This window comes from Dromaius novaehollandiae, chromosome 1 (genome assembly GCF_036370855.1).
Source record: "Dromaius novaehollandiae isolate bDroNov1 chromosome 1, bDroNov1.hap1, whole genome shotgun sequence".
Taxonomy (NCBI): Eukaryota; Metazoa; Chordata; class Aves; order Casuariiformes; family Dromaiidae; genus Dromaius; species Dromaius novaehollandiae.
In genome coordinates this window covers 145,083,535-145,107,185 of record NC_088098.1, presented here as the reverse complement: position 1 = coordinate 145,107,185, position 23,651 = coordinate 145,083,535, and the positions used below count along the sequence as shown (strand labels likewise).

At 45.0% G+C, this 23,651-nt stretch overlaps 1 long non-coding RNA gene across 2 annotated transcripts; it reads right to left on the bottom strand.

Moving 5' to 3' along the window:
* Positions 1 to 280: 280 nt before the first annotated feature.
* Positions 281 to 23,558, bottom strand: LOC135324660 (uncharacterized). Of its 2 annotated transcripts, XR_010385957.1 has the most exons (4): positions 23,248 to 23,558; positions 3,345 to 3,390; positions 2,747 to 2,809; positions 281 to 469 (listed from the first exon to the last, which is right to left on the bottom strand). It is a non-coding gene; the product is annotated as an uncharacterized LOC135324660 (long non-coding RNA). The 2 variants fall into 2 exon arrangements; XR_010385954.1 differs by lacking the exon at positions 281 to 469 and having other exon boundaries at positions 1,011 to 2,809.
* Between the last annotated feature and the right edge of the window lie 93 nt (positions 23,559 to 23,651).

Below are 23,651 nucleotides of genomic sequence, written 5' to 3'. Positions count from 1 at the left end.
CAGATCTACTTGTGTGGGGGGAAATTGAATGAGTTTTGTCCCAAAACAATCAATAAGTATGATCTCCCCAACCCTCCTCTCCCAACAGAAAGAAATACCTCCTTGTTAGAGGCAACAAGAATGAAACAGTTTTCTTGTATTTTTTGACTTTGCTAAAAATAAAACCCAGCTCCCAGCTTCCCCTAAACTAAGCAAAAATGTGCATTAATTTCGATACTGATAACATATGTTGCAGGTTTATATTATTTTTAATAATCCTTTGTTCTGCCTGTGCCAGAAAAACACAGTCACCAGGACTTCTTTAGCTTGATAACTGTTTTGTATGAACCAACAGACAAACAAACACAGCCTTGTTTTTGAGAGGCAGTTATTTTCCTTTTGTTCTAAATGGCGATGTTTTATTATTTATGCAAAATGGATTCGCCTTTCTCTAGTCACTCGCTCCTCTTCAGTCATGCACTGGATAGCACTACAAATAAAAAACAAAACAAACGAAACAGCACGTTAAAATGGACCTCTGCAACACAGTCAAAATAGAAAGCAAAACTTAGTGAAAGAACTGTGAGAATCCAAGAAGGGGCAAGATTTGTTGGCTGTATCCCATCTCTCCCTGAAGTGGGGGATTGTCCCATGTGTCTGTTGGGGTAAAGCCCCCTTTTGCTGTGGCTTTCTAAGAAGCCTCCAGCTATGCTAACTTTTCCTAAGAGCTTGTACTGATTTCAGAAGGTTTAGAAATATTTGCTGCTTTTTGATTCAATTACAGAGCTCCTTTTTCTTTCTTTTCTTTTGTAAAATATGGGAAAAAAGATTCGCTTCATGTGTTTTCTGAAAACAAAGGCTGAAAAGCCCCCCTCCATGAAGAAGAAACCCAAACTAGGAGCCAAAGATGGCTCAGTTGTGATGTAATAGCTATTTGGGTTAGAAGAGACAATCAGCTCTGGCTGCAGATCTGCCTCCTCCATGTTGAACAGAAGTTTCAGATGTGCCTGAATCAGTGACTTAGGCTCCTAGGTAAGGTGAGTACTTTTGCAAAGTTACCTTATAGCTCCTTCTGTTCTGTCAACTTACAAGCTCCTGTCTTGTCTGTAGCCAGAGTTCCACAAATCAAAACTGCTTTTCTTTTAATCTTTTATCAAAATCTATAGTTGGTGGTTCTGCCAGGAGCCAGAGTTATTTATGTTGACCCTTTCCACTGCAGTTCTCTTCTTCAGCATTGGCTCATGACACCAAAGTTCATATTAAAGCATGGCAACTCAGCTTGCTGGTTTATCTCAGACTCCTGCTTGTTGTTGACAGTTCTCTCTCTTGGCACAGTTTTTCCTCTTGGAGTAAATTCTGGGCTCCACTAAGTCAGTGGGAATTTTGCCTTTTTCTTCTGTTAGGCCAAGATTTCCTCTGTCATCTTCAGATACCTTCGTTAAGTTTGCTCCATCTTTTATCACTGCTGCCTGTTCTGAAACTTGCTTCCAACACTCCCTAAATACTCTGTTTCTTTTTGTTCCAATGCCCTTTCCCTTAAATGCTGTACTGTGGTTGAAAGTCCTTTCGAGAAGCCTCGGGAAATTTTCTCTGGAGAACCTTAAAATAATACATGCAATCTTCTGCAATCTGGCATACCACAAGGCAGAAGAGGAAATTATACTCAGATCTTTTGTACCATTAGAATCGACATAGAGACTAATCCTTCAGACATAGGTGAAATCTGAGCTGGCCCTTCCACCTCTCTAAGTTTTGAATGCATAATTATATTTCTGTGGGGAGAACGTGGATAGATTTTGTATGACACAATTATCCTCTCCCTTGTCCAGCCATCATGACAATGAGACCAACTTTCTTGATAAGTCTTTGGAAATGTGCACACAAATCCCATTAACAAATTAAATGCTACAAGGAAAATCTTCTTGATGCCTTGCTTCAATTGTTGAAGGGTCAAGATGGGTCAGATTTCAAACTTTAAAAAGAATAGAAAATGACTAAGCTGGAGATCTCTGTTTTGGAAATAAACTTTTCCTTGTTGGTGCTTTGGAGGCATGTGGGAGTGTTTATTTGTCTCGTATATGTGGATTATTCAGTTAGGTCTTATTTAGCTGTGGATTATTCAGTTATTTCTTATTGAAGTACTTTTTCAAATCCCCTGTAGTCAGATCCCTTTGTATAGGTATGGTATTAATACGTTATTTTTAAAATAGTGCACAAAATGTTACCTAATTTTCCCCCTTTTCTACAGTGCTACTGCGGGATTTTGTGGAATTAACAAATGTGAAGCCACATCCTGTCCCCTCTCATAATATGAGGGCCTAGATTTTGAAGTTACTTGCCTACGATGGTAGCAATGCTGTTAGATTCCACCAAAATCAGTTCCTGGATCAGTTCCCCGGGCTTTATGAACCTAATTCTTATAAAAAGTCAATGGATTGTAGGACATCGCTCCTAAAACAGGGCTGCATCATTTAAACGTACTGACGACATCTGCTTTTCAGCACCAATTTAGATGTGCAACTTTAAAGCTCAGTATCCCACGCTGACAACCGGATGGAGGGAAACCCCTGAAGCATGCCTCTGTTACACAGTGTGGGGGATCTTACCTTAGTTAAGAACCTTCTCTCCCTCCCACCCCACAAGCTGTTACAGGGGAGTCTAAATATCTTTAAAAGATACCTGGCTCTGGCTTTCTTTACAGTACAAAACGTGGTTCCTGGAAAATCTGCCTTGCAGAGACACTGAGATGGCTATCTGTCCAACTTACATTAGTTTTGCATGGGTATGAAGTCTACCAGCAAAATTTGTCCGGGAGAATGTGATTTCAGTCCTGTTTGGAAATGATGAAGGAAACAACCACTGTTATTATCATAAGCACACAAAAACTATGCCACAGCTGACATGGCATCAGATTTAAATGCATGCAGTGTATTTAGTGATGCATCATCCTTGTTCATTGGGCTTGTTTGTTTACTCATGCACAAAATCCAGCCTCCTACTCATGCGTCTTAGTGGATATCATCCTTCATGTGTATTCATCCTCAGTGTTAATTGGTGCGATGCTGCAATACCAATTTCAAATTGATTAAGGAAAGTCCAAGTGTCGTAGTACTCTGTGGGCAGTATATGTACATGGTAGAAGCTAATGAAGTCGGTGATCATGCCAGGCAGGAAAGGGAAATCTGCAGCCTTGTTAACAATTCTGAAAGGAGAGGGAGAAAAAATCTAAACTAGTTGTGTGGTTGCCTTCTTCCCATCAGGAAATGCATTCTTCCTCATGCCCTTGCAGCCACGGAAAGAATCAAGACCAAAAGCTCTCTTAGAAATGGCTTGGATTAACTACTTAGGAGATGCACCAACCTTACCATTTCCAGGGAACCGGTGAAAATTTTCCTCTGAATAGGAAATGACCTGAATGGAAAGAAAATGTTGCCAAACTGTTAGCAAATTCTTCATGCCCACCCTCTCTTTTCCTGTAGTTCTCCTCGGGCCTGCTCATCTCCTCCTGGACTCACAGGACAACCCTCCCCTGGATTAGCTGGAAGCTCATCTGGTCATTTACTTTTTATCTAGAATTTTGGTGAAATTTATGTACAATTTTATGAGTTAATGTAAAAGTAAACAATTCTTGTGCAGAGAATAAATACTGAAAAGCAGTACTGTTTCCAAGTAAAAATCATTTTGTTGTGGATACATGACCTATAAAACTCACAGAAACACATAAGAGAAATGTGGGGTCCTTCACTTTGGGGTAAATTTCACACATAAGACCTTAGCTACATTGAGATCATACTATGAAACAACCTATTGTATACATCTTGCACTGAAAACAAAAGATAGAACTTCATTGAAATAATCATAAAACTATTTTTCCTATACTAACTACAGCTGTGGGGCATGTTTCTATGGAAACAGTTTTCCTTATGTGCTTCTCTATAGCTAAAGGTCTCAAATGGACCTCCTGTCTACTCATTGCCTGTATAAACTGCAGATTCTGTACAATAATCTCTAACACAGATCAGCTGAATCTCCTGATATGTGTCAGAAAACATTATCAGGAGGCAAACACCAGTTATTGCAGGTTCCCATAAATTTATAGATAATCAGGTCCTTAGTGGCAAGTTGGCATCTTAAGTGTAAGGACTATATTGAGGAGTTTTGATTAGAGGTCATTGTCCTATCCAAAGCTGTAAAACACAGTGATGAATTCTGTGGCTTCACCTTTGCTGCACAAAGATTTATGTTGCTTTGATTTGAATAATTTATGCTGCATACTGCATTCTACATGCCAGGCACTAAAAACAATTTATTCTTTGTTGACATAAGTAAAACACTTGCAAAATTGCTGATTAAATGAACCATGCACATTTAATATTTTTCTTATTGTAAACCATCATCATAAAAAAAGAAGGCATAGCTGATATTCATTTGGGGATACCTGACAGTACAAGCTAGTTGGTAGATAAAGGTATGTAGTTAGTGAAACAACTGCTACTTAAACATACAAGATAAATTGCCTACCCTTTTAGACACCCTCAAATTATAACGCTAACAGTCCGCACTGTGCAAGCTTCCTCTATATTATTCATGCTCAGAGACACTTAAATGTAAAGGTATACAAATGCAGTAATTTTTTTATACGTACTGTGTACACACAGTATTCTGTATATGAATAATGCAGTAGCTGTTAGTGGTATAAAGGCTCTGATACATATGTGAGTGGGTCTGATTCAGTCTCATAGAAGGCAGTGGGCACATTTACATTTATTATAATAACTGAATGGTTTATTTCCAAACTATGGGATGCTATCATTGGAAGAACATGGACCATGCACATGGTTACTAGGATAAAAATTGAGTTATAACTACACCTAATAAATTATTTGAAGATGACAAGCAATAACTGTTGAGTCCTTGGTATCTCATAGGAGGGTAAGATTCACCTTATCCTGTCTGTAGAACTAAGCAGGACTCTGAGCGTTGTTTAGGGCACTTCTAGAGTCAGCAAAGAAGCCCCTTCAGGAGGCAAGCCATCCCTCTGGTGTAATGTGAGATAAGATGAATGACATAAATGAAGCACTATGAATTCCCCTGTAGGGGTGCTAACCTCTTTGGGGAGCGTAGGAGAGGAGTCCACATGACTAGCTTCGACTGGACGCCTAACTTTTAGATGACTAAACTTAGATGACATGAATACAGCTCTAGTTCTCATGATCCAATGCCTTCGATTATATGTTTAAAAATGTGAATCATTCATGCATTTAGTTTAAAAGCAACTTCACTTTTCGTCAGTTGTGTGGTCAGTTTAATTCTCAGCACTTCACTCAGCTCAGGCGAAATAAACAGATGAGTCTGATGTTTTATGTAATGATTTCCTCTTTCTGGTAACAGGCAGTGAAGCTTGGACATTAATGGGAGACTTTTACAGTCATGACAAATGATGACACTGAAATACTTTGATTCTCTGTTTCGTTTGTTATTATCTTTCGATCTTTGCACATCTTGTATTTTACATATAGTACACAGCTGATAAGTCTACATCATATTTGAGTAAATGTGCTTAGTTAACCTGACTGGATGTGCACACTGAACTCAGGTAACAAGTTGCAGAAGGAAGTGAGCAAGGAAAAACACACTGGGTGCTCAGACTCAACTCATGTCACATTCTGGAGATATTTAGGGATTAAAGACAACGTCCTGGTTTAATATTATAGGGAAATGTTGTGTGCAGTCTGTGGGCACAGTCCCTGTTGCTGTCACTGGGTGTTATCAGCCATGTGTTGCAAAGAAAATTCCACACTATGAAAATGGCTACATATTTCATGAACTCATCACTACTTTGACCATTTATACCAGAGTGGAATGTGTCCAGAATAACTGGGGCTTCCTTTAAGCATTTTGGGATCAGCCTATGACATCCTAAAGGAACCTGCATGTGGAGTAATTCCATTTGTCCCTATGGAATTCCATTAGATTTTTACCTGGAGACACAAAAGAGGAATTTCACTAGTTTATTTGTCACACTACTCTTACATAAATTTAACTCCATTGCTTTTGCTATTGTTTGAATAGCTAGGACTTTTATTTCTCCCAGATGAGCAGTTTCAAATGTACGGCATCCTGAAATCTTTATAAAAGCACATTCAGCACAGAGAAATGCTGCAGTGTAAATAACAAGCAGAAGAGCTGAATGACATGGAACCAAATAAGGGGACAGCTGTAGAGAAAGGGGAAGATGGACAGGGCTTGGTTTTTGGTCAGAAGGACTGAAAAGACTTAAATAAATAGGCAATTAAAAAAAAACCCCATCTTGTCTTCTCAGTTTGTGCTTTTGAATCTCTACCAGACACTTTTCAAACAGTTAATGAAGCTTTACACCAGCCATCTGAGAATATCTCAGCCAACAGAAATGTCTCAGAACCAAGTTGCAGGTTGGCTTTATTGAAATTTTAAATATCCATCTTTTTTTAAATTGAGAATTACTTACTGATGAGATACAAGTACAAAAGGATCACAGTCATTAAAAATATAAGTACTCATTTCATTTTCAGGTCTCATTTGTTTCACTTTCAGGCTCAGTTGTTCAATACGCTTACCTCCAGACGGCTTCCAGTAAATTGTGCGAAAGATAATTATTAAGGACATATGGCCTAACACTAAATACTAAATACTAAAACATTTGCTATCCTCCATTTTTAGCAATTTGTTTCTTTTTTCTTTTTTGTTAACGTACCTTTATACAACCAAGCATGCCAAAGCTGTAGCTAAGCTCCATGCACCTGCTTGAGTTTACTTCTCTCAATAGTCAAAACAAATCTGTGTTAAGGTTAAACACGAAGAAAATGAATAAGCAAGGAAAACTGCATTGAAGAGAAGGCACGTTATTCCCTTCTCTCTCTGGAACTGAGCAGAGCATTGGGAGCCAGGAACACCTCTGGTCTGTATCCTTCTTTGTCCCTGCTGTAGGCCAGTTTTGCAAGAAAAAGCTTCCAAATCTGAATGCCTGCATCTGCAGGTTGAAGATACTGCGTGCTCAATTTTGGCCTGGTAAAGCCTGTTTGCCTGAACCTGCACTGACAGTCTGAGGTTTGCTTGGCTGTTGAGTCTCCCATTGCCTCTAACATCGATATTTTACTAGCCAGTTACAGCTCTGTATTTTTCACTGCAGTGAAGAACCACTTTGCTGAAGTGGTTTGTTTCCATCATTTGTAAATGCTCCTTTCCACTATGGCTTTTACGCGCTCCATGTCAGTGTACATTTAAGCTATCAACACCTATATCTGAACTTACCCTTTGAATTATGTAAGAGTTGTAAGGGCTGCCTATCGTAATGTCATCTTCATTAATCAGCCTTTTAGTTTTGCAGTATATTCCTGCTAGGGCTGAAGAAATGCCAGCTTTGGGTTTGGCTTTATAGGTAAATCTATCCTAACTGCAATACTTACAAAAGAAAACGTCACACAAAAATCTAAATGCTAGACATGAGATAATCTTAGTTATAGTTTTCTTAAGAATTGCAGTGTACTTTTCAAACACAGCCAGCTCTCTCCCTTCTCTTTTTAGTTACATACAGTTTTTAGGTTGTTAGGTTTTAGGTTAGTTGCTTTCACTGTAGCTGTTTGCTTCCACACTTCATTCAGTACTTTCTGTGGGATGGAGGACTCTGAATAAACTTCCCTTTAAAACCTCTGTCATGAATTTTGGTCTGTTTGTACCCCTCACCATTAATTAATGTAGTAAACCATTGCAACATTGTAGCAACAATGTAGCAGAGCTCAGTGTGAGTCCTTATGGGGAAGGAAGGTGATTCTATTTTGAAGCTAAACAGGTTTCCCTTCCACACGCTGTCATACTTACATACTCCTAGGCACCAAGCCACGCACCCACGAGGGCTGCCAGGGCTCCCTGTGGCAACGGCAGTACAAGAGACATGGCCTTGCGACTCCGCTTTACATCTCCTGGGTTTAAGATTGGTGATCATGTGCTGGCTTTGGATGTAGCTCCTCTTTGGAGCTGACAGGGATCACAGTCTCTCCTCTCTCCCTTTTATCTCACCTCTGGGATCGTGAGGATTTATTATCTCTCCTTGTCCCTTTATCTGGGTGCCTTGCAGCTCCAGTTCCACTCTGGGTATGGGTGCTGCCTTCTTTTGGGCTCTCCCTTGTTTTCCAGATCTGTGTGTCCTGAGAAACCGCATGTAGATGTGCTGTGATCTTTTTGACCTGCTAATGTAGGCACCAAAAACATATATCCTTCTACCTTTTCTCTCTTCTGATGCTTCCACACACAACCATTCCCATTCACTCTCCACTAGAACTGAGCTTAACATTCCTCTTACAAGTTTGTACATGTTCACCATGATAGACAACTGTAGGTGATCTTGGTGATCTAGGAGGGATTTTTAGAGTCCTTTGGAGTTCTGTGCCTTCTTTGATCTTTTTTGTTGAGCTCTGAGCTTTGGATCACCTTGACAGAAATTTCTGCTCAGTTGTGGCGGGAGCAATTATCTGAACCTCAGTGAATCTACTGCAGTTCATCGGCTTGTTTCTTTGCACCCATTCTGACTGCTTAAGGCTTTTGGATGGGAGGTTGAAGGTCTATCAATAAGAAGACTGGCAAATCTATCAGCTTATTTTCACTTGTTTCCACTCAGACTGCATGTCCTGGTTGTCTCTCCTTCTCTCTGCACAAAGGAAGACCTGAATATGAGTATTTGGCATCAGTGGAAGAACTCTGAGTGTGTTTGGCCTAGAGAATCTGCTTGCAATATGCTTTATCTACTCTTCTCCACAGTCCCACAACCTTGATCTTAGCAGAGAAAGAGCAACTATTAGTGCAACCGTCATATCACCTTTAGTATAGGTACAGCATTGGCAAAGGGTATGCAGAATTAATGTACTGTTATTAAAAACTTGTAAGTCAGCTGTTTCCATGCTGGCTGGCATCTCTCCACAGGGTTTAGTTTACACCCGTTCTCATTTTCAAGCAGTTCGAAGTTGCACTGCACCTTGCTTTGGGGTAAGGGAACTTTGCTCCTGACCTGCATCACCCATGTATTTTATGTTCTGGAAAACTTGTTAAGTTTCATACTATGCACTGCTACAGGATGCCTTCAGTTGCCTGTAGCACAAGACATCATTGCTCATTGGAGTCACTGAAAGCCATGACAAGTAAAGTTGTAGAGTGCACAATGCCTGAACAGATGAAGATATTCCTATAGTTTTCTCAGGGGTAACTGATCCAATATTCTGTACTTTGTGCAGAAGCTCTGAGGAGCCATTACATCTCTATCGGCTGTCAGGGACAGGCAGAAGCTGCACTAGCACAACAGGGGAGTTTATCCTGCCCATGGCTGCATTAGCAAGTAGTCCTGCCCAACAGGGGCTGGTCGCTGCCTTTCGGGGGCTTCACCTCAAATTAGATCTAGCCTGGTCCTGGGGACTGAATGTCCACTACGGGCTGTGCATGCCATGTCAGCTCTGGGAGTACCGCCTCCCACGGTGCCTGGTTGTCACTGGTTCCACTTCCCCAGCATGTTCCCAACTGGGATGGAGAGGCTGAGGTGAGCGCAGCATGGTGCCCAGCATGGACTAGCTGCAGCCTGCTCTTCTTGGGGAGCAGTGAGGAGAAGGAGAGAGAGATTATCATGGGAGGGGGTGAAAAAGGACTTTCTGTATAGGCTATAATTTAGGCATTGAAGTTAGGAGGATACTAGCTGTAGGCTCCCTGTATAGGGGTGGTCTCTGTTATGGGGTGATTCAGGAAAAGCCCCTAACTTAGCTGTTGATTCACTCTCTTGCGGGATCTGCCACTACCGCTGGGTGAAGAAATAAGGCAGTGAGACTAACCTCACAAACCAGGCATGCGAGACTGGTGTTAAACTCAGACAGCGCAGATCTCTGTCCAGGCTCCAAGTCTGTACTCCTAAAAGTAAAGGCCTAGAATTCATATGTGAACCCACCTGAAAATTAATCCCCAAGGTCAGTATTTTTAAATCACCTAGTGAGGCACGCAGGCAACTACTAAGTAACTCAAATGTGGCCAAGCATCTAAATTCATTTCCCACTGTCAGGCAGCTTCAAAACAAGCATCTCACTTGGAGATGGAGTCTGGGGGCAGTGGGGATGTTGGTGCTTTTGAAATCTTAGATAGTGATTTCAGGCCTGCATGTGGATGAGAAGCACGGCTAGTTGTGAGTTGTGATTTTGGGGATCCTGGCATAATTCAGGTTGGAAAGGACCTGAGTAGGTCATCTAGTCCAGCTCTAAGTGGGGTCAGCTCTGCAACTGACCTGTGTGCATTTACAACTGTATAAATCATGTAAGCCTTTCTTTTGAAGAATGTGATTATGGAAATTGTATATGTATTTTTCTAGTGAGTGTTGATTTTTCCCCCCTTGCACAACACACTTAGTTTAATATTAAAGGTAGATGTAGATGTAGACTAAGGAGTCAATATCACTTATTATTTGTAAAAATATAATTTTAATAAAGTGAGAATGTATTACTAAAATCCTATAAATAGTTTTGCTTGGAAAACAAATTTCAGAATTGTTGATAATCATTTTGGAAAGTCACTAGCTTGTCATTCTTCATGTTGAAAGTGGCTCCCAGTAGCAGATCTAACTCTGATAACTTCTGTTCAGCTTGGCAGTCAGGGGAGCCAGATCAGTCTGCCTGGTTTGCATCACACATCTAACTTGGAGACAGAAAAAAATGGTGATTGTTGAGCCTTGTTACTGATCAGTTCTTTAATAGAAAAATAAAAACAGAGCAATGTTAAGAAATGTCATTCTGCTGCTCCTGCCAAAAAGCTTTCTTAAATTGGAATTTAGGATTAGCAAATATACTAATACAATTTTTCTCCCAGTGGGCTTGTTTTGTTCTAAAGATCACCTTAGAAGTCACAGAAATTGAAAGCTTGCATAATTTACATTTGACATTTCATAGTCTATCTATTTTATGAAGATGATGCATCTGAATATGAAAGAACTTGAGGCATAGGAAGGTTGCCTGGTAATGCACAAATAGACCACAAAGAAAGTTTTCTTTTCTCTCATTCACATTATGATTCTCTGAAGGACAGTATCATTTTATATCTCCTCCCTCAAGCAGCATGAAGTCTGTGTCCACAGAGCTTTAATACTTGCCATGGGAAAACAAAACAACAAACATAGCAAAACAAGCTAGTTTGAAAAAGTCTTAGAAAGTAAGGGACAAAAACACAACCATCGTTAGTGGTTGTTACTAGTAAGTTATTTTTAAAATTAATTACATCTGCCTGCTTCTGGAAAAGCAATCACATGAGCTATTACGTAAAAATTTAAATATGGAAAATTATTCAGAGCACTCCAATACATTTCACTTGTGTATTTGTGAAAGATAGAAATTATACAGCCTCAAACATTTATGTATGCATTAAACTGCCCAGACTATGAATATAGTAGTCCTTGATACTTACACTCCATGTGTCATGCTACATAGGTACCTAAAGGGAAAGCAAGTCTGGGCTTAGTTGCTGGTCTGCGCATTTCAGTGGCTGAGGTGTACACATGTTCTGCTTTTTGTGTGAGTAGGAGAAGGAGGTAACCTCTGACAGAAGAACAGTAATAAACAGCTGGTGATGGTAACTTTTTAAACTGTTCCAGCTAGGTCTGCCAGATTTAATTTGATTGTACCCCTCCTGCTGTAATGAAAAAAAAAAATTCTAATTACTTAAACCTACCCTCTCAAATGCACTCTCTAATTTGAGGTGCTTCACCTTTCTTTGAGTTATGAGATATGTGAAACATGATTTTTTGAAGAGCACGGTACTTGACAGCTTATAAGGATTGAAGACTACAGGAAAAAACAACACACACCACAATTTGAAATCTGGGCATGTTGTCTCAAATTAGGCACTTGGGAACTGAGACGTGGAGTAACTGGCCACTTTTAAAGTCTGAGCTCTGCTCTTTCCAGGCACCCCGGAAAGCGGTTTGCGCATTGTCACAACGCAAACAGGAGGTCTCCAGCCTGCTGGGGTTTGCTCGCAGAGCTGAGTCCCTGTCACTTCGCTGGGTTTGGGCCACAAACAGGAGGGGCTGGGCGAGAAACCCCTGTGGGGTCTGGGGCCTGGACATGGTGATACAGACCACACAGAGGAAAATATTTCTTGCGTCTTTATTGCAAGCCCAAAATGTGTCACCAGGGCTCCCATGGCGTGTAAAGAAGGAAACGGATGTCTGCTTCATCGTCCAGCTGTAACCATCCCCTCTTGTCTGCTGCATCCAATCCGCTCTTTCTACGAGCCATCCCTTGAAAAGTCATGGGAACGACTCATCTGTTCAGTGCTCCACTCTGCAAATGAGTAATTGAGTAACTTTTGAGGGGATGTTTTTTGACTGCTCGTAGTTCAGAGCAATCTGGCAATCAGAAAAGATCAGATGGGTCAGCTTGCTGGACAGCAGTGGTTATTAATTATTGATGCCTTATTTATTTGTAATCTGGGAGGCCTTGTTCAGTAAGGGGCTGCGAAGATACTTTTCTGCATTTGGCTCATGAGAACAAGATGTGGTTAGTGCTGAGGCCAAAGGCAGAAAAAAAGAGAGAACCTGTTAAACTTATTACTTGTGTTATGGAAAATGCCTATGGGTCCCAAGGAACATGAAACTGCCAAGCAGTAGACACAACAAACATAGAAGCAATCCCCTACACTTTATAGTCTATGTAGACAAGGCAAACAAATGAAGAGAAGGCAAAATGCTCCACTATGATTCCCATTTTGCAAGTGGGTGACTGAGACAGAGGAAGATTAAAAAGTGACTTACTCAATAGCACATGGGAAATCTGTGGCAAAGCCAGAGATCTCATTCATATCACAAAACCCTAATCTTCCTGGACTTCTGCGGGATAACCACAGAACCCTCTTTTGTACCCAAACTCTTTTACTTCTGCCTTTCACTGTTTCTTTTTTGGTTTTTTTTTTTCCCTGCACCAAGACTTTCCTGTTGCTGCAGAACCGGCCTCCTGATTTCCTTCCTCTTTACAGAAGCTCATATACATAACTATATATTCTGCTTGATACCACACCTTAGATCAAAGTGTGTTGTCTTTCAAAGACGAATGGTTAAACTTCAGGTGGCTTAAACTGACCCTTCTCCTTTCTCGGGCTGACCCTCCTGAATACTTCATTGAGTCACAGGAAGGACAGTGAAAGCTTGAAGAAAAGCCACAATGATCTCTGCTAATACTAACAAGTTTCACTCCCCATGAACACAGCAAGGATTCATTAGCACAAGGAGGAACTAAAAATATATAGGATGAAGAAAATTAGGCAAATTAAAGATGCACTCTATTTTGCCTCCTCTAAAATGGATTCCTGGAGGAGTGTAGTCTGTTTAACTAGTTTAAAAAGCTGTGGTGTCTAGAGGCGATGTACTTAACTGTTCCCTTCCTCCTTGCACTTAGAGCACCCAGCTTCTTGTCTTTTGCTACTTGCCAGAAGGGTTTATGCAGTTTTTTCCCCTAAAGCCTAATACTAGCTCTTTGCACGTTTCTCCAGGACCTCTGCCCCCCACCTCTGGGCTTGCCTCCCCGGACGGCTGGTGAGCCTTTACCAACCTGCCGTGGTGCAGCTGTGGCAAGCTGCTTTCTGGGTTACCGAGCCTGGAAAGGCACTCAGGGCCTCCGAAGCCTTTCATATCCCTCCAGTTGTTCTTTAATGCGGAAAGCAGTATTGTCCCACCGAAGTAATCAATGGACAGTCTCCTTAGCTGTGTTCTGTACTAGGGCTTCCTTGGAACTGCCCCACAGCAGACCAGAGCTGATAATCTTCTAATTAATAACATGGAGTTAGTGAATAACTCATGCTTTACAAATAAGTCAGCACATGGAGGTCTCAAGACCCCAGTGTATCCAAAGGAAGCCCGAGAGAAACTAATTGACATCTGTGGGGGCTACAAGGTCTGTTGGCTAGCCTCACAGCTCTCTACAGCTGCTCACACGTACCCAGAGGAACTAAGGGGAGGCTGCAGGCAGCCAATTTTTAAGCAAAACCAGAAATCTCAGCAGCACTGTGAATGGGTGAATATTTGCACATGTGGACGTGCAGCGAGCAGTGTAAATGCGAGTGGATCTGCAAGGAACATATGGCATGTTTTGGGTGCGCTGCAGCCTAAGTTCTGCTTATTTAGCAGTGTCTAGGACAGAATTTCCCTCTTTAAGGAAAAAAACCCCAAACATTTCTCTCTGATAGTGATTCCCACCCCCTGACCAAAAGTAGCGGCATCACTATGGCATTAAACTCTTTCCTTCCCAGAGCTGTTACTCACTCAGCACTAAATGAGGATCCAGGGCAGCAGGGGGACCTGCAAAAGTCAGTGCTGGGCCTTAATTTTCTCGGAGCTGATAATCAGGAGACCCAACTATTTCCGAAGGCCACTTCCTTACGGTCTCGCAGCTGAGCCCTGGTGAACGAACCCAGAGCAAACCACCAGTGGGGCATTTCTTGCCACAGAGGTGGGGGAAAAGCAGAACCGAGAAAAAAAGAAAACCAGGAGGGAAAATAATTCCCAACACCCCCCTACTTCAAGGGGGAGGAAGGGAAATATTCTACTTTGCTGCCACCAGTGCCAGCATCCCCGCTGATGCTGGAGGGTAGACCCATGCCTTCCTGGGCACCACCATCCCTCTCCCCAACAGGATTTCTTGGAGGCTGGAACCAGCCCGGGCCCTCTGCATCACGCAAGGCCTGAGGGCGATGGCTCACCTTGGCTCGGCAAAGCTTGTGCGTAGCCTGCAGCCATGAGCCCCTGACTTCAGTGTTGCCCTCCTCGCAGCACAAGCAGCAATAGGGCAGCCGTAAATTGGTCCTTTCGAAAGCTGGAGACTCATGCGGTCAGCAAAGGGAACCTTTGAAATGGCAGTAAAACACATGATAGAGTTTCAGTTTTCCCTGTGTTTCTAAGTCTAGTCAAGCCTAGTCTTCAAGCATTTCTAAATCCAATTCATCTACAGAAAGCCTGCACGCTTGCAGATAATTAGCTTGGAAGATCTCTTTGTTGCATCGGTCTGGCTCTGTCTAACACACTCTGGTAAGTCGGAGAATTTAGTTCACTTAGAATGGGGTCATGTTAAGAAACAAGCTTACAATCCTCAAATTGCCTCTGTCATTGGAAAAAACAAACCGTGCTCTTTCAAACGCTATTTACAGAGGAGCAGTGTGAGCCCCTGCCAGTAAAAGTGAAGAGACCCGCTGTGTGTGCTAGGTGGTACCCAGGGCTGTGTCCTGCCGCATCTGCGGGCAGTTCCTAGCGTTAAATGAAGCCGAGGGTGAAGCACAAGCACAATATATGGGAAAACCATAAGGATAGGATATTCCAGCCTAATGAAATATAGTAATGAAACACAAGAGAAACTGTGAGTATGATGCCTGTATCTGAGAGAGATTTAGATATGAAAATCAAGGGCTGAGCCTATTAAATGAAGTTTGTCATATCACTTATCCCACTGCCTTTCCTCTGCTAAAGCACATCTTTCTGGCTGCTTCAGCTCTTCCTTTCTTTCACCAGACAAGGGACTGTGTTACAGTAATGACAGCCCAGCAAAGGCAAAACCGAAGTGTCTCATCTGGGTAAACTTCCCTCCCACTGCCGGGTTTGCTGATGCTTTTCGGCTCCGTGGAAAGCTGAGGACGTTTGCAGGCGGACGGCAGCAGTGCTGTGGGGCTGGCAGCCCTGGCAGGCACTGCCAGCGGCCCCCAGGGAGGCATCCCTGCCAAGGGTGGAGGAGAGTGAGCACACCTGGGGAATTAGAAGCCTTTCCATGCTGATGCTCCCCAGGCAGAGAGCCAGTAACCCCTTCCTCGCCGAAACCCTGCGGGGAAGCCTCTGGGGCTGGCAGGGGAAGGAGGAGAGGGCTAGTCTCTCCTTAGGCTACTTGGGAACCCCTCCCTCCGCGTTATTCTCCACTGACCCATTACAGTCTCATTGGGAAGGGTCTTAAAAGCACATCGGACTCCTGTTGTATAACTTTGTTGTACCACTTCATTTGCTCCTACCTAGAGCTACTGTTCCCTGGCTTCCCACCTCTCCTAGTCTCACCTACAATAATCCCTATCATAAGCACCTTTACACAACCCCCCCTCTGTATATAACGTGGGGGAAATCTTGCCTGCTGCCGGCGGCAGAATGTCCCCATTGTGGCCCTGTGCAGGCGCGGTATATAATCTTTCGCTGCCAATATATGTCTTCACGAGCTGCCCCCTCTCCCTCCCGAAAATAAAACGACTATTCTTTTCTGTTGTAAGTAGATTTCATGCAATAAAAAACATTTTATTGCTTCCAGTAATTGGTATTTAATTTGCAGGCCTTTACAACTTGCAAAGAACAGAATGCTTTAGCCAGAGAGCTGGTATGTGTGTGCACTTTGTGGATTTTATTCCACTGGCACTTGCTCAGTTGACTGGTGCAAAATGATACAATTATGGTTTTGCAATCAGAAAGGCTGCAGATAAAGACCCAGAGAGACATTATAAGGTCCTGGGTCCAATTTGAAGCAGCAGGCAAGACAATATAATTTTAGAGGGCGCTGCCAGCCTCAGACATCAAAACTTGACTCCTGTTAAGTGTTTTCCATTTTACTGTGGAAATATCAAAGGCTGTTATTTAAACCGGGAGACTCTTAAAGCCGATTTTCTTTCTTTCTCTCTTCCCCCCCCCCCCCCCCGGCATCCCTTTATTTTTTAGCTGCCCCCATGAAGGCGAGGCGAGGCAACCTGCGAAGCGCTGGCCCCTCGCTCCGCTGCAGCCCGCCGCAGCCCTTACTCCCTCTTGGATGAACCCCCGCGGCGGCCGCCCGCACCCCGCCGGCGCCGGGCCGCGCGGGGGCGGCCGCCTCTGCCCCTCGACGGCGGGAGCCGGCCCGGGCGCCGCCCGCCCGCCCCAGCCTGGCCACGCTGCGGGGCCCCGGGGGGGGGGCTGGGCCGCGGCGGCTGCCGAGGCGGGGTGGCGGCAGCGTGTGCGCGCAGAGGTGGGAGTGCGCGTGCAAAAGCGTGTGCGCGCATGTGTCCGTGCACCCCCGCCCCCCCGCCCCCCGCAAGCCCTGGGGATTTAGGGACCTATCGCCGGGCGAGGCGAGAACAACCTTGAAAAGACCTTTTCAAAACACCCGTGTGGCTGAAAACTTGCTTCCAGGGATCGCTGCCGCTGGCCACGGGCCGGGTGAGGCGCGGTGCGGCGCGGGCTGGCTGCGGTGCCAGCACACGCCTCTCGCGCAGCCCCGCGCCTGTGTGTGCGCACAAGCGCACACCTCCAGCCGAAGTGCCTCCTCGTGCGCGCACGGCTATAGGTAACGAAATCTGCAGGCGGGTGTTCTTGGGTTGTGTCTTCCAAACGCATTCCTATATAAAAATACAGGTAAATCCATGGGCTTCTGCTTGTAATAAACTCGCAAATGAATTATTCCTTCCCTCGAGCATTAAGCCTGTATCTGATCTGAGTTTACTCTAACGTTTCAACAATTTCGCTCTAGTAAGGGAGGGGGAAAAAAGAGATAGCTGTGTTCTTGATCGTATAAATAAATAAATACCTAAATAGTCTTATGCAGCAAAGAAGTTAATATACTTAATTATTTTCTGAAAAAGATCATAACATCTGGAAATTGATATCAAATGGTGTACAATCCCTGAGAGACGATAAACTTCCACTGTATAATATTTCCACTAGAAGTCTTAATAATCCCATAAATCTTCCCTGTGAATTGGGAAAATGTAACAGTTCATTGAAATACTCATTGGGAAATAATTGAAAAAATGTAATAGTTCACTGAAATATTCGTGCTTTTTTTTCTTGCTTTGGTACTGTTGCTAACTCTGTGCATGTGTGTAAATATTCCTACTTCGTTTTAAAGACATACACAGAATATTCCCTTGAGCGCTGCATACCATAAAAGAAAAATATGCCCTTTTGACTTATTAATCATTATTACAGAGTTCAAAATTACAGCCTCCCTAGCACATTACAGAAGGAGGCAAACAATTCTCTCTGTGTGCATTTTGTGTTGCTAAATTAGTACAAACTTTACAGCTCAGAACTTTTTTTCCTCCTTTTCTGCCTTTTTTGTGCTAGACTCTACCAATTCTGCTCGAGTTATCCAGGCGACTGAAATCAGGGCGACTACTCGCCTATTATGCTCGCCCACTATATTGTAATTAATGACACGCGGAGGCTAATGCTTATTGCAATTCAACACGTGAATGTTTTCTTTTACAGAAGTAAAAGTAGATGAGGATTTGAGCGAGTCTCGGCACCTTGTAATGAATATATGAGCAATTAATGTCGCTGGAAAGACGCAACCTTTTTAAAAAGAGCTGTAACAGAGAAGAGACTTTATGCGTGTGCGTGAGCATGTGTGTTTGCGTCTGCCTCTCTGTATGAGAGAGGAGAGCATTGGTGTGTTTGTGTATTAAATTAATTTATCCTTTTGGATTTGTTTCTAGAAGTCGGAAAAAAGACAATTAAGCCCTCAGCATTTATGTCAGGCTCTATTAATTACTGTAGCTACTTCTGTCCCGATCGCTTCGTAGCGTATTCATCAGGTATGATACCCATACAGGACCTTCAGACTGGAAAGTAGGCTATTGTTAGTTTAAACTATAGCCTTTCAAATGTTCTTTATTTTACTTTTCATCCAAAGTTGTTTTCCTCTCCTTTTAAAATGTTTTTCTAAAAATAAAACTGAACATAAATGTTTTAAGATTAGATTTGTGGGGAAACAGTTTAATTTTCACCATATGTTGTCAGAGTGGATTGTAGATTAAAAAAAAAAAATCTTTCCACTGAAGCCACCAAAAAAAAATCTAATATAAAAATGTATTCTTCCCAATGCGTTTCCCTCCTGTGGGCCTTTTTACGGCCCCCAAATAAATCTTTAAGGTTGCGGAGGGAGGAAAAAAAAAGTGCACTGATGACGGAAAAGCAAGTCCTGCCATGATAATGTCCTTTATTAATATTATAGATGTGTAGTGTGCTGGATGGATCAATCATATCCATTCACAATCAGGATTAAGAGAGCCTATTTTAATGAAAATCTATTAGTCCCTCATTTGAGACACGGATGTTGCTTAAATCAATAAACAGCATAAAAGAGAATACGACGCAGGTTTCTAAATTAAAAAAAAATCCCATCTATGAAATGTGTTAAGACGTCTGTAAAATCCTGAAACCCTCGATCGATACTTATAAATATTTAATGTTTTTTTTAACACAAATTGAAAACCATTAACACTGCATCCATTCTTATTATTAAAACAAATTGTCCTTGGAATTATGTGCTGTGGAAATGGAGCCAGATTGAAAGGGCATCCTCTGAAATATGTTTACTTGCTTTCATGTAAACCAATAAAAATCTGCAGGAGTCTGTAGCACGAGCAGAAAGGTTTGATGTACAATGTCCATGATTACAGTCTCTGAATTAATCACTGAGCAGAGAGAGAGAGAGAGGGAGAGAGAGGGATGGAGAGAGGGAGAGAGAGAAATCGGTTATCTGCTCAACAAAATCTTGCTCTTCAGGTCAGTGCTTATTAAAGCATGGATTAAAATGGTATTTTTTCTGTTTGCCTATTTGCCCCATTTCGACCAAAATAAGCAGGAGCAGGAGGAGGGGGGAGGAAATCGGCTTCACTCTACGTCATGCCGTGAGTCAATGTACCAGTGCAAATTCCTCTTATACATATGAAATCCAATCCTTTGCCTTGGAAATGCTTAGAGCTAATGAAATGCCTCAGCTCATTCAGAATTATTTCTCGCATTTAGCTCGGAGAAAGTCCCCGATGGTCAAGAGGTCCCCTCGAAAGCGGAACGGCAACGACGGCAACAGCAACAACAGCAAAAAAGAAATGTATTGATATGACGCTAAATAACCGCCCGTCTGGGGTACCTCGTCTGGAGCTGCTACCTAGCACGGCGATGTGGCCCGCTCACACTGCCGGCTTTATGTCCTTGCAGGCTCCCGCCCGCTCCGCTCCCGCCGTGCGGCGCGGACTTGTTAGCACCTCGCAGGGATGCGCTCGCGTGCGGGCCGCTGGGGGCGGGCACGGATCCGCGCGCGGAAGGTGCGCGCAGGGCACCCCCGCCCCGCCCCCCCCCCCCCCCGCCTCAGCCCCGACGGGTCGCGGCTCCGCGCCCGGGTCCGGCTGGCCACGGCCCCGTCGGGCGGCCGGGGAGGCCTCGGGGCGATGGGGCCAGGGGCAGCCCGCGGGCTCTGCGCGGGGTCCTGTGCCCCGCGGGGTCACACTGGGGCAAATGAGGGCGGGCAAACGCGCCGCCCCCCTTTGCCCAATTCGGGTGCCCCCCGCCCGGCCAGCAGCTCGAGATGCTCCTGGACGGTGCCCCGGGGCGGGGGGGGGGGGGGGGATTTGGAGGCGCTGCGCCCCGCAGGTGCCCCGGGAGGCCGCGCCACGACGGATCCCCCGGCGGACCCCGCCGAGCTGGCCCCATCTGGCCGTGCGGGAGGGAGCTGGGGGGCCGGGCCCGGGTGGCCGAGCTGAGCCGCCCGGAGGTGGCTCTCGGGGGGGGCGGCGACGTCGTGCTTTCGCGGCAGGGTCCCGGGAGCTGCGCGTCCGTTGGGGAATGGGGCTTGGACGGCAGCTCCCTGCCTCCCTGCCTCCCCCCACCCCACGCCGTTATCACGAGCAGCAATAATCGTAATTCCCTCCTGAACACGCAGCCGGCCAAAGTTTGCGGCGGGGTCAGAAGCGCCCCCAGCCCTGCCCGCGCCGGCCCGCTCTTGCCCTCGGTGCCGGCAGGGCTGGGGGGAGCGAGGGGGCCGCCCCCTGCCGCCCCCCCGGGCCGAGCCGGGAGATGACAGGCAAAGCTGCTCGCAGCGCGGCCGTGCGCGCCCGCGGGGCTGCCCACGCCCCTGCGCCCTCCGCCGCCTGCCCCGCCGAGAGCTGCGGCTTGCACCGCTTTTTCTCCCGTCGCCCCCTCCCCTCTTCCCGGCGCTCCGTTGCGCTCTTTGCTTTCGGAGCGAGTCGGAGGCAAGTTCCCCCCGCGCCCGGGGCTCCGCGTCCGGCCGCGTCCCCGGTGCCGTCGACGCCGTCGGCGCCGTCGGCGGGCCGCGCAGCGCCGCGGGGTTTGGGCGGCCCCAGGCGGGAGCCGCTGCCGGGGAGCGGCAAGGGCCCGGGGGGGCCGGCTTTCCCACGGGGCGCCCGCTCCGCCGGGACGGGGGATGGAGGGCGGGGTGGATGGGGGGAGGCAGCGGGGATTTCCCCCCCCCCCCCCCCGGCGGCTTCTGAGGGGCTGCTTTAGGAGCTTGGAGACACCCGCCTCGTCGGGGCTGGAGAGCTGGGGGTGGCAGGATAGAGCCAAGGGGGCGCAGGGCGGCGGGCGTGGGGCAGCCCGGCGGGGCCGGGGCAGGCGAAGGGCCGGGGGCTCCGCGGGAGGAGATGCAAACTCCGGGGGCCCGGCATGAAGCGTGGCACCCCGGGGCTTTGCGACTGGAAAGGGAAGAGGAGTTAGCGAATATCTATCCTTCATTTTCTAAAACAAAACAACAAAAAAAAAAGAGAGAGAAAGAGAGGGGACGGGCGTGAACGGGGGGAATCGGTCCTGACCGAGCCGGAGCCTTGGAAAAGTTTCCCTGAAGGGCGAGAGGGCCGCGGAGCGCACCCGCTGCCGAGTCCCTCCCGCAGCGCCCTCGGCCTGGGCGGGTGTGTGCGTGTGTGTGTGTGCGCGGGTTTGTGTGTGTGTGTGCGGGTGTGCGTGCGTGTCCTTCGCACCGCCGCCGAGCAGAGACGTGCGTGCATCACACGCCGCGCTCATACACAACGATTAACCATTAGCACTTACGCGCGTTAATATGCAGACCCATGATACAGGCGTAATCAGCATATCTTGCCTGGGTCTTTTTTTAGCCGTACATTACTTCCACGTCTATCGTTTCCCTTTATTATTTATGTGGTGCCGTGTGATATACATTAGAGCCTCGGATTTGATTGGCGTTTGCGATGACAAGACCTGTTTGTTAAGTTGTAAGGCTTCCTCGGCTCCCTCACTTGTTAAATGAACTCTGGAGGAAGGATGCCACCGAGACACAACAATATAATAAATGTCAGGGATATCCGCAGTGCCGAGATCAAATGATCAATCCTTGTCCCCTAGATAATCATTTTAAATTCACACAGGGGGAGATTGATTTTTTAAAGCTCTTTATTAATTGCTTCCTCGATTATTATTTTTTCCCCTCCTCCTGTGGAGGTGTTAACTCTGGTGCTGGGGGCACTTTTAGATTCATTAAGCGTATTTTTGCTGTTTTAATGTTCTGCTAATTTTCAGAGCAGTCACACACTCCCCTAGAAGAGAAACAATGGCCCCTTGCTCGGGCAAGAAGACTCCTTTGGTCACAATTCAGAGCAGAGGGTGGCGTGATTATGGGGTCTGATTATCCCAATCTCGAGGCGACGGTAATAAGAACATAAAAAGCCAAACGAACAGAAGACGAAATTCCACCAAACGCCAAACCCTTTATGTTAAAGACCAAGGAAAGGAGATAGAAATAAATAGCTAGAAAGTCAGCTCCGCATTCGGATCAAATTGTGCGGAGAGGTGCTAGAAATGCCACGGCTGTTATCTGGATATTAATTTCAGGCGGCTGTTCAAGCGCACAAAGTAGTAATTATTCCAGGGGGTACCACAAAAATAACAGCAGCCTATAATGAACAAAGCGGGGAAATTATCGACAATCCTATCTTAAATCTGGAAGGATATGTTTCATTTTTTTTTTAAAAAAAAGGCAGACGAATTAATATTCTATTCGTCGTGTACAAACTCTCGTGTTAACAAATTACGCCTTTACTACGCGCAGCAGGATAGCTCTACAGCGAAAGAAACATTTTAGATTTTAATTTTCCCGAACAATGTCTTCAGACAACATAATAGCATTTTACAAGAAAACAGAGTCTGCAAGTTTTACGCGCATCTTGATCGTCCCCCTACCTATGGGTGAAAAAACAAAACAAACGCAAAAAATCAAAACCAAACAACCCCTCCAAATCCTCCGAACAAAACGACAAGGATCTCAGAGATATCTAGCAACTTGTTTAACTGTACACATGTCCCCCCCTCCACGCACCCACCCACCCGCCCTCCAGAACAGGCAGCACTTTTAAAACAACATTTTCGCTTCGCTGATTATTTAGATCATTTAATTAAGCTAAATTAGCTAAATAGCAGATCAGGTAGAATTTTAAATGATTACAACAAATGCACATCTCCAGCCTTTTACTCATTACCTTTTTATTGAACAATCATTTTCTTTTCCTCTTGATAGCGATACATTTAATTGCAGAACACGGTTTTTGATTAGCTAGGTCCGTTTTTACTCACAGTGTTGCCACGCACAGGATGTCCTTACAATCAATTAAGTCTTCCTCGACTTTCATTTCTGCAACTCACTTACAGAATGCAGATACCTATTTTTATGTTTTTCTCTTTTTACCCCTCCTTTTTATTCTCTTCTCTCTCTCTCTGTCTCTTCCTCTCGCTCCCTCTTTTTTGCTTTTGCCTCTTTACCTCCCTAAATCAAGGTGCAAAGATGCCAAACAGTGATGAAATGAAAAGAAAGCCAATTGCTGGACTGAGGTGGGGGAGATAGCTGCTAGGAGTCCGCCTGCGACTATGGAGAAGTCAGTAATTG